We start from the raw sequence: 9,420 nt of genomic DNA on the forward strand, positions 1-9,420 counted from the left end.
ATGCCATGGAAAAGTAAAACCATAAAAAAAATGATTTATTAATTTTCTTTTTTAATTCATTTATTTCTTAATTTTAAATAGTGTGATATCATGAATTCAAATAAAATATTACCATCATTAAAAAAAAATTTAAAAATAATCCTGTTTCAATAATTATTTAAAACTGTGAAAATTATCTGGCAATCTCTCCCCGACCAAGAAGGGAAACAAGAACATTACTTTCAGAAATTTTCAAAACAAGATTATGAGTGAAGATAATTAATATCGAGTACAAAGTCATTAGTAAGTTGTTTTTGGTACCTGTGATTAATTTAACAGTATTGAAATTTATTTGTTGTTTAAATGGTTATGAAAATATTAAAATGCTAAGCAATCAATAAGTACCGTGACGTTTTGTATTGATCATCAAAAAATGACTTTCCTATAACTATTCATTAAATTGAAAAAACTTTAATTAATTCTAATTGCAAAACCAGTTATTTCTCCTTTTACACCCCGACACCTTTAATAAGGTGATATTTTTCTGTAAATTAACCCGATACTATTCTTTTTAATTTTTAAAATAACAATGAAATCCCTTTTGTTCATTGAAAATTATTTTTGAACTATTTAATGACTTATTTATATTCTTTATCAAACTAGATTCTTAGATAATGCTTTTAAAAATCTTCCAGTTATTTTCATTGAAATTGTTTAATTTAACCTTATAAAATATTTCTAAGCATATTATTGTGACATATTAATATTTTTAATGTACTTTTAAATTACTTCCACTGACTAAATGAAGATTGAAAGCATATTATTGCTAAAATTAAGGTCTAGAGATTTTTCATAATTTAAAAATTCAGTTTAAATCATAGTTGTAAAAATTAATTATATGCTAAAAATAGTTTTAATTTACTTACCTATTTTTGATCTATGAAAATAGTCTATAATAAATTCTAATTGCAAATCCTGGTTTAAAGACACCTTTGAACTAAACAGCTGTTATATCTGTTTCAATGATGCCAAAGAAGAATTTGCCTAACTATTATTCAGATCAATGGTTGTAGGTGCTACTGATATTGCGATAATAGGTATTAGGTGCTGTGATAATTGCCACGTTTTGACAACTTCCATGCAATGACACACGGAATAAATTTTAAGGAAACATTAGAGAATGAGGTTAACTTAAAAAGTTAATTTAATATTTAATTCACCCTCTGATAAGGCAAGGCTATATATTTTTCTTTCATTTATTCCATGTGAAACAACAGGTGAATTTCATTCAATGCCTTGGTAAATTCAGTTCGCATAAACAGGTAACCATATGGCTCTTTCCCCTTAACAAATACCTAGTTTACAATTAAAGATACTGTCATAAATGATTATTTCACATTGCTATTGTGTCACAGAATCATTATTGATCCAAATTTTTTTCCTAATGTTTTACCTTTAATTTCCTTAAGCATGTTTTGAAATAGAGCCCTCCTTATTTTATATAAAATCAATGAATGGGTGCTGCTGTCATATCATAGGTTATTATGAAAATTATTGCAAATGAGAACGAAGAGTACTTATTAGTTATTGGGCATGGAAACTAAGTTTGCCTACACGGAAGAACAACGCCAGATTCTTTTTTATGCAGGTCATACATTACCAAAAATACGCGTTGGTGCATTAAATACTACAATATTGTAATCATTAACAATAAAAATTCTGGAATTATTGTATTCTCTCCGAGTAATATCAGGGATCTGTTCAGACATTTAGTGAAAGGTCCAGTTTTTGTAAAATTGTGAAAAAAATACTCATAATTTGTGAATATAAAGTAAGCGTTAACTCAGATTCTTTCAACCAGGGTCCTGTTTTTGTGAATTTGTGCAAATAGGGTCCGGTTATTGCAAAAAACCTTTACAAGGAGTTTTTAAATTGTAAATAGATACAAGATTATGCTCAACCCTGTAAAATTATAATCTAAAAAAATTTAATTTTCAAAAATAAACAGCAATTGCTGTCACTAAAGTAGAGATGCAACATACAAATATTTGGTATTTATCCTATAATACTCATTTGGGAAGAATAATGGAAACAAAACCACTCACATTTTTAATAATTTCAATTCACATATTTTAAATAACACAACTTAGTTATGTATCACTTCTAATGTGTTAGATATTAAGTGAAATTAAACAATTCTTAAATTTATAATTTTTTTTTTTTTAAAAATTGACAGAACTTAATTTTTATTTGCATAATATTTTATCAATTAATTTTATGAAAAAATATATGTTGCTTAATTCTTTATTTACAGAAAAAAAATTATTATTTAATATCAAAAAGAATGTACACACGATGTTTGTAGAAGTATAAATATTTTCTTAGAATACTACATTTGGAATTTATAATTTTTTTTGACTTCAAAGAGGTTAAGGTGCATAATATAAATGAAATTAGATCAAACTTAGCCTTAGAATTAAAGCAAAAAAACATAATTAACAAAATATTAAAGCAATATACGTTTATTGCCAGTAGATTTGAAAATATCTATAATAGCTGAACACTCAGCATCAGTCAATTTTTCTGATCCATTTACGATAACGCGTAAATGTCTATCGAGTGTCTCTTGTTTCATTCTCGTTCGCAACTCCTTGTAAAAGAGATTAATTTTCGAGAATAACCTTTCAACAGAAGCTGTTGACGATAGTATAATAACTGACAATGTTAATAGTTTTAATAAATTAGGAATTAGAATTTTAATAATTTAGTTTGTTTACATTGGTCTTTCTTTTTTTTCCCCTGGGAAGGGTTTATTTGATTAACAAAACAATAATGAAGATAAACAAATTTTTGAAGGGTCCGATTAAAAGATAAATTATTTTGTGAAGGGTCCGATTTTAAGTTATAATATTTCGTGAAGGGTCCGTTTCGATGAAAAGATATTTTGTGAAGGGTCCGTTAACAGACCCAAATTTCTTCTAAATAGACCCCTGAACATTCCATTGCTTCTAATCCCTGACACTTCAGTTGATAATTTATCTTTTCATCTTGGGAAGGAACTTCACTTTCTTCATCTAAATAATTGGCTTTGCATTTTTGCTAAGTTGTTCTTTGTAATGTGTGAAAAATATAAACAGTGTCGGCCAGTTTTTCTGCATCTACATGCATTCCTGCATGTTTTCTTATTTAAGTTTATGAGTATGATGAGGGAAATCATTGCTTCCCCGTCATTAGCCGTATGATTGATAGTGGTATATATAAATGTTCATTTAGGCCAATATTGAATGAATAAAACAATAACAGTTGAGTTTCCAGGAAATAATGTACAAATCATTATTGTAAATTTAGATTTTATTAAGTATAATTTGAATCAGATAGTGGCCATATCTTGAAAATAAGAAATCCCTTAAAGGGATGAAATAATAATACTCTCTATTGAGAGATCATAAAGCCAGAACAACATTTCTGACCGTTAGAAAATTAAGACTGGGAGGCCCCTAAGGGGGTCCCAGCCTCACCAATTTAGAAATTCAAAGTGAATATATTTATTCTCAACGGACAGAGAAAGTATGGGTAGGAGATCCAAAATTTTGGCGATTTATCATAATATATCATAGCCAAAAACAAAGCCAACTAGCATATCCACATGGGTTTAAAAGAACACCTTGGCGATCACGAGTCGCCAACAAATTTATGTGAATTATTATAACCATGCAACCGAAACATTTAGCCGTTGGAAAATTAGAATCAAAAGTTATAAATAGTTTTTGTTTTCGATTAGAGGCGACAGTGAATTTATATGTCTGCATAATAATGAAATAAAAAGAAAGTATCCGTTACATTGATCTGGAAGAGAAGAAATAAATATTTTATGTTCGCTTAAAAAGATTAAGTTTTTGATTTATTTTAAAAGTAATTCTTCCATTAATAAAAATAAGTTTAAGTAATTAAGGATATTTTAAAAGATAGAAAATAAATATGTGTATGCCAATTCTGGCATCACAATGAGATATATTATAGATGAGATTTTGTAGCTGTATCACTATCAGCTATTTTGAGGACGAAACCTAATGAAGACTGTATCCAATCCTGTTGCAAAGGGCCTTTTTCAGTACCAGAACATTTTTGCAACAGGTGTTAACTACTCTTGGAATTCAGTTTGGTATCATTTGTATAGTGGATTATTATTATCATTAGATTATTAGACAGATTAACCTCATATCAATGGTAACAAACATTCAGCTGCGTATTGAACAGTGTGACAAAAAAAAAATGGAGTACCCAGAATAACTTTCGATCTAATGATCGGATCTTAACCTTTTAGGACTCATTCTTAATGGTTCGAGGAGATGACTTCAAATATGCTACTTATTCAGAGCAGACGATATTTTAAGTTACAATTTTAGGCACAAAAACGCACTTTCTCTAAATAAACTTACCTTTTTTTTTGGAAAAGATTCGGATTTCTGACCCTTAAAATATAGGGGGTAGTGGCAATCTGGGAAATATAGTCCCCATGGTTTGGTCAGTAGAGTAGTCCAAAATTTTGACTATCCAATGTTAGTTTTATTTTTTGCATATTTTGCCATATCTTAAGAATTTTTTTAGCAAATTGAAAAAAATTTACACTCAATTATAAAATATGTTTATTCAAAGATTATTCCATAAATAAAATAAATTTTAGTAAACATTTATTATTTTTATATATTTAATAATAGTCGAGAAAATTTTGAATTGTATGGTATACAATTTTTCTCGTGTTTTTAAAATATTAAATTTTACATAGTAAAATACAAAATTTGAACAAAGTCGGTTAAATAGTTCTTGCGAAATCAAGTTTTAAATATACAACTTTCTTAAATTTCACTTTCTCTGGAACTTTTCAACCAATTTTTCTCAAATTTTGTATTTTACCATGAAAAATTATATACTTTAAAATGACGTGAAAAAATTGTATACCTTACAATTTCAAATTTTTTCTACTATTATTTAGAAAAATAATTTAAAAAAAAGAATAAAATTTACAAAAAGTGTTTTTTACATGGAATTATTTTTGGATGAGCAAATTTTGTAATTGTGTGCAAAAAATTGTCAATTCACTTAAAAAAAATTCGAGATATGCCGAAATACACAGAAAGGAAAATTAACATTTAGGGGTCAAAACTTAGGAGCATTCTCCTGACCAAGCCATTCGAACCATATTTCCCAGACTGCAGCTACCCCCTAATTTTAAGGGGTCTGAAGCCCAAATCCGTCGGAAAAAAAAGTTTTTTTTTTTTTTTTTAAAGAAAAAGTATGTTTTTGTGTCTGATTTTGTAACTTGAAATATTGCCTGCACTAAATAATTTGTATATTTGAAATCAGTCCCTCGAACCATTAAAAATGAACCCTAAAACATGAAGATCTGATCATTAGATTGAAATTTATTTCGAGTGGTCGGAAAAATTTTTTGACACACTGTACATAGATATTAGCTGTTGTAAAACTTTCTTGAGCTGCTGGATAAATCTTCTCTTATTATTTTTCTTTTTTTATAATCTTTTCCTATTGTAAGAAAATTTTCTTAATTTTCTGGCTAAGGGAAATAAGTAGTACAAAAATGAAAATGATAAGTACTGCATTAATATTTCTTTGTTTACTCTATAACTCTGTTTCTTCTTCAAACAAAAAGTTGAAAATGGGAAGTTTAGATTCATTTTAAATTTTTATTGCTAGACAAAATTGAAAAACAATTTTTTTTTCGCACCAGTTTCAACTAGTTTTTTTTTTTTTTTGGTTTATTTAAAAGGTTAAATAACATGTTATGCCCAAATTTAAAAGTAATTGAACCATTCAAAAATATTTCATGGAATTTTTTTTAACTATCGACTAATACTTTGATAAAGAATATAAAAGTATTCACTTTTACTCTTAACTTTATGAACATGATACAAAAATGTATACAACCCCACTTAACAAACAAATAAGCATTTTATATCTAAGTGTTTTTATTTTTTTTATAAGTGTATGCATGTAAAAGTTAGTATACCTCCTTGATTGTTAGTATATAAAGAAATGTCCTAATTCCGGATTATTTACATTCATGCCCTTATTTAGCTGTATACTATTTATAGCATTAATAACAATTAATTATTCTGAAATAAACATTTATTTTTTATTTATTGAATCAATGCAGATTTTAGTATAAATGAGTGAGATATATAAGACAATATATTTTTTTTCACTTAAAAAACATTTAAAATTCATAAAATGATGAAAAGAAACAAAAAAGTAAGAATGACGGCATAAATTAAAGCACATTAAATAGTAAAGGTATATTTTAGTACTACCTGTTTGAATAATAGGGAAAAAATTACTTTTTTATCATTTATTTTAGCATGATGTAGCTTTAAATTTTACAATATTTCATGTATTGGGAGTACAAATTAGTGCTGTCCGTTTTTTTTTTTTTTTTTTTTTTTTTTTTTTTTTTTTTTTTTTTTTTTTTTTTTTTTTNTTTTTTTTGTGTGTTTCAAAATGCATTTATTTCAGAACAAATTAAATGAATAGATTAATCAAAGTATTGTTCATCACTGGCCACTACTTTTTCCCTACTCTCAGGCAAATTTCGAGTTCCATCTCAAAAAAATGTCTCGTCCTTTGAGGCGATGCAAGTTAGGAGACAATTTTCGATTTCTGCAAAAGAAGTGAACCGGTGACCTGCCAAATTGGGCTGCATCCGTCGGAACAACCAGTAATCAGAAGGAGCGATGTCCGGTGAATATGGCGGGTGCAGTAAAATATCCCATTTAAGCGTTTCCAAAAAAAATTTTGCGACATGAGGCCGACCGTTATCATGCAGAAGAATAACATTGTCATGTCTTTGCTCGTATTCCGGCTGTTTTTTTTTTTTTTTTTTTTTTTTTTTTTTTTTTTTTGTGTCATAATGCACGGGCTCAAACGAGTCAATTGTAGCCCGTACCGATCACCTGTAATGGAATCGCCAGGTTGTAGCAGCTCATAGTATACAATATCATTCACCATTCTTGAAAAATCGAAACCATTCCCTACCTGATTTATCAGTTGGAGCATTGTCACCATATAAACTACTACAAGCATTCGATGCACTTCAGCTGCAATTTTCTTCCAAACATAAACCTCCCGCAAATGCTGCTTAACTACCACAAAATTTGACATATTCAACAAAGTATAGAAAAGCATTTTTGTATGAAACTCAAAATGCTATAAACTGAATACTATCGACAGATGTCTAACTTCTCTGAAACCACCAAAACCAGCTGTCACAATAAAACATTCATAACAGCCAAAGCCCTCTTTTGAAAACGGACCTAACTAATTTGTACTCCCAATAATGCAGCATTAAATAAATAAGGAAAAAATACTTCAAAATATTTTTAGTGAATTTAATATTTTTTTCTTTATTAGTTTTTTTTTTTAAATATGATATGAAAAATGTAATTTGAAAATTGCGATACTGTATATAAACATACTGCATATATACAATACAAATTTATTCACACTGGTGACGGAAAGTAATTCTGAAAATGAAAAAAAAAAAATATTAGAAATCAAATTATTCCCATTTATACTTCTGACTGGGAATAATTTGATTTCTAATTTATTTTTTTTATTATTATTCCCATGTTCGAATCCCGCTCTGGGCATGGATGTTTCCCTCTCTGTGTTGTCTTCTGTTGTGTGAATGTGGCCCACCCTATGAACGGGTTTGTGGCAGTATGGCGTGGGTAACGTTGCTCGCCTCTGTGACTTTGGTTCACAGGTGCCCACTGGGTAACGCTAAATGAGTAACAATTCCGGCATCTTCTATGGCGAAGAACGAAAAGTTCAGTGCCTGTTATTAAAAAAAAAAATAATAAATAAATAAAAACTTTTGACTGTAGCAAACATAATGCATTTAACAAATAGATTAAAATAAACTTTGAGAAACTTGAATTCTTTCATTAATTATATTACTCAACTATTTTTAAAAATTACAAAACATGAGGACATCTATTTTATTTTAAGTATTTTTGAGACACATTATGAATTATTACATGACATATAACTCTCATTATTTAACATAAAGAAAAAACAAGTTTTTTCAACATGGGGAAGGTAAAAAAACTGAAGAAATAGGTCTATTCTAACCCAAGTAGAAAACTCTTTTTTTTCTCAAAAAGAAAAATATAAAATATTTAAGCAGTTTATAATTGAAATCTAGTTTAAATAACAGTATTAGCTTTCAAACTATTAGATGTATCATTTTTAAATAAATAAAAACTGAAATGCTAAAAAAATTCAAATAACTAGTTCTTTAATATTTTACAGAATATCGTAAAACTTAATTTTATTAATACAAGTAAATTGACAAATCGCATTCTAAGCATAGATACTATTAAACACACGTATTGAATTCTTAATTACAAATAGCATACTAATTTTTATAATCAAATAATGTTAAGTATGATTTCTCAAACTGAATCTTAAATAATATGATATAAGTTTTAAAATTCTCCTTGAAACTAATAAATAAGTAAATATGATAGACTTTAAAATTTCTGTTCCATAAATTTAATTTGTTTAAATTTGAGTTATTCTTATAATACTTATAATTTAGCAACTGTATTGGTCATTTTCAATTTCTCCAATTTTGTCCAGTTTGTTCCGTTTTTTTTTTTTTTTTTTTTTTTTTTTTTTTTTTTTTTTTTTTTTTTTCTACTGTCCTGGAAGAAATAGGTTTTTTCCAGACAAAATGCCAATGCTATTTAACAAAGATATTTTTGTGGAAAACTTTGTAAGCCTAAACATTTTAAAATTGCCAATTTATGTTAATTTGAATTAATAAAGATTCCAATAAGCAATTAACTGAAAATTGTAAAAAATATATAAGAAAATTTCCTCTTTTTTCATTGTTACAATCAGGGTTGGAGTTTTTGCCGGCAAAAAGGGGTTTTTGCCAGGACAGTGGCAAAAACCTGGTAAAAACTGGTAAAAACCGGCAAAAAACAAATTATCTAAATTGCTGATAAAATATTATTACAAAATACTGGAAACAAATTTAAATCAATCATAAGGAATAATAATTTTGATACATTACATGAAAAAATTATTTTTAACATATTAATAATTAATATAATAGTAATAATTTTTAAAAGATTGAAAGTTTGTGATCTCTTTTCATTTTAGAATCCTAAAATAAATGTTTTTTTACAAATAAATAAATATTATTATTTGCATAATATTATTATTTATTATAAAAAATTATTATTTGTACAATAATTAACTACACATATTGATAGATATTTTATGTTTTAAATTATAGTTATATTAATTTAAAATAAGTTCATTTCACTGGAAAAAAAAGAATAATCACAAATTTTCCAATCAATAATGTTTTAAACTACTAAAATGATATATTATCAATGGCTGCCTTTTAGGAGG

At 27.1% G+C, this 9,420-nt stretch overlaps 1 protein-coding gene across 1 annotated transcript in view; it reads left to right on the forward strand.

The window, feature by feature from the left end:
* The first annotated feature begins 189 nt into the window (after positions 1-189).
* Positions 190-9,420, forward strand: part of LOC139426047 (transmembrane channel-like protein 5) — a 16,300-nt gene continuing 7,069 nt past the window's right edge. The window contains exon 1 of the mRNA XM_071183528.1: positions 190-282. The gene's annotated coding sequence lies outside the window, so the exon portion shown is untranslated. The remainder of the gene's footprint in view (positions 283-9,420) is intronic.

Source organism: Parasteatoda tepidariorum, chromosome 7 (assembly GCF_043381705.1).
Source record: "Parasteatoda tepidariorum isolate YZ-2023 chromosome 7, CAS_Ptep_4.0, whole genome shotgun sequence".
In the NCBI taxonomy this organism is placed as follows: domain Eukaryota; kingdom Metazoa; phylum Arthropoda; class Arachnida; order Araneae; family Theridiidae; genus Parasteatoda; species Parasteatoda tepidariorum.